The sequence below is a fragment of the Penaeus monodon genome, chromosome 7 (genome assembly GCF_015228065.2).
Source record: "Penaeus monodon isolate SGIC_2016 chromosome 7, NSTDA_Pmon_1, whole genome shotgun sequence".
Classification (NCBI taxonomy): domain Eukaryota; kingdom Metazoa; phylum Arthropoda; class Malacostraca; order Decapoda; family Penaeidae; genus Penaeus; species Penaeus monodon.
In genome coordinates, this window is record NC_051392.1 from 25,786,063 (window position 1) to 25,788,562 (window position 2,500).

A 2,500-nucleotide genomic window follows, 5' to 3' on the forward strand; every position below is an offset into this window, starting at 1 on the left:
GGTTGGCCTTCAGTGTTTTATGCTTATGAAAAATGATAAAAATTGCATAATGCTTTTGTAACTAGAAAAAATATTTTTATCAAAGGAAGGCCTTGCTATTTAGATGTATGAAGCATCTGTAGCAAAGCAAGCATGGAAACGTTTTGCAACAATGTCTAAAGTTAATTGTATGATAGAATACTTAACATTTAATTTAGCGATTTTGAGAGATCACAAGAATTATAAGAAAATAGAATGACTGTAATACGATCGAATATATATGTATACGTTTGTTAGTATATGTACATATATATATATATATATGTGTGTGTGTGTGTGTGTGTGTGTGTGTGTGTGTGTGTGTGTCTGTGTGTGTGTGCGCTTATACATACATATATATATATATATATATATATATATATATATATATATATATATATATATATATATATATATATATATATATATATATATATATATATATATATATATATATATATATGTATATATATATGTATATGTATATGTATATATACATATATATATATAGAGAGAGACAGAGACGGAGACAGAGAGAGAGACATACAAACAGAGAGAAAGTGTGACAGACCGAGAGAGAGAGAGAGAGAGAGAGAGAGAGAGAGAGAGAGAGAGAGAGAGAGAGAGAGAGAGAGAGAGAGAGAGAGAGAGAGAGGGAGGGACAAACAGAGAGAGAGACTGACCGAGCGAGAAACAGACAGAGAGCGCGAGAGAAGATTCATAAAGGGAGGATCACCCCCAGCCTCCGGATCAAGGGAGATCTTCCTCGGCCATCCGGACTCCCTTCCCGAAACACGCGCGCACCAAGGGAGTCCTCTGGCCGCCCAGGACTCTTGGCGGAGGAAGATGACGATGCTGATGATGGCTCCTTGATGGAGTGAGGAGCAGACCCGCGCCGTTCCAATTTGTATCGAGGTCGATAGCGGGGGAGGGGTGGGGGGGGGAGCGCGGGGGCGGAGGGGCGGGGGTGGGGAGAGGGAGGAAGGGGTGGGGAAGGGGAGGAGGGGTTGGGGAGGGGGAGGAAGGGGTGGGGAGGGGGGAGGGGTGGGAGGGGGCGGAGGAGTAGAGGAGGAGGGAGTGGATGAGATGGGTGGGGTGGGGTGGGGAGGGGCAGGAGCGTGGACGAGGAGGGAGCGGGCAGAGAGGGAGGGAAAGGGGGCGGGAGGGGCAGGAGCAGGGCAGGAAGAGGAGGGGTGGTATGAGAGGGATGGGGTTGGGGGTGTGGGAAGGGGGAGGGGGTGGGGAGATGGGTTGGAAGAGGTATTAAGGGGGAGGAGCGTGGGGGAGGAGGGGGAGAGGGGAGAAGAGTAGGCAGGGCACGTGGAAAAGGAGGGGGTGGGAGGGAAGGGGTTGGCGGTTTGCACTAAAGAAACAGCTCTGAGGAAAAAAAGACAAAAAGACCTCGCAGAAGTAGATTTGTGTGTGTGTGTGTGTGTGTGTGTGTGTGTAAGTGTACATATTTCCTTGAACACGTACAAGCATATGTACTGTACATGCAAATCCATGTACATACACATCCGCACCCCCCCCCCCCACACACACACATACATACAAACACACACACAAACGAACATACATCTCTGAAAACCAACGCGAATCTCCGCACGGCAGCGCAGAGACCTGCAAATATGGACCCGGCGGCCCCATTACTGTAGAGGAATAACACTTTAAAAGAGAAACAGCCGCATAACTCTCAATGACTCCCTTTCTGCGAGGTCTAACTCCGAAAACGCAAATTTATTTCACAGGAAGTACTGTTCAAAGCCCTATAAAGCAAACGAACTATAGTATCTACTCGTATTTCCATTATATTCTGTCACGGAAGATTATGTACAGTGGGTTACCCGGGATTCAAGAAAACACAGAAAATACGCGAATGTTTGATAAAAGGAAAAAAAAATGTCATGAATAGCTTGTGGGAATGAAATAAGTACATCTGTGACACGCCCCCCCCCCCTCAAAAAAAGAAGAGGGAGTATTCGAAGGCAATACATAGCTGTACAATTCTTTCTTTTTTCATAGCAAATGATACATCCGATACAAACGAAAAGGTTGCCGAATAGCACTAACTGGTGACTAAAAACTGTATCGTTACTTTTCCCTGTAACTATACAAGATGGGCACCACCAATAAAAGCAATAAATTACAATCAGATAGACTGACACATGACATGTTTGATTACGAAGCGATATTCTGATTTGGTGAAAAGCAAAAGAGATAACGAAAGGTGGATGGAATAAAGGAGGGGAGAGAGAGAGACGAGGGTAGGGATAGAGAGAGGGAGAGAGTGAGGGAGTGAAATGGATAGATAGACAGGCAGACAGACAGAGGAAGGGAAGAGGAGAGAGAGAGAGATAGATAGATAGAGAGAGAGAGAGAGAGAGAGAGAGAGAGAGAGAGAGAGAGAGAGAGAGAGAGAGAGAGAGAGAGAGAGAGAGAGAGAGAAAGAGGTGAGAGAGAGAGAGAGAGAGAGAGAGAGAGA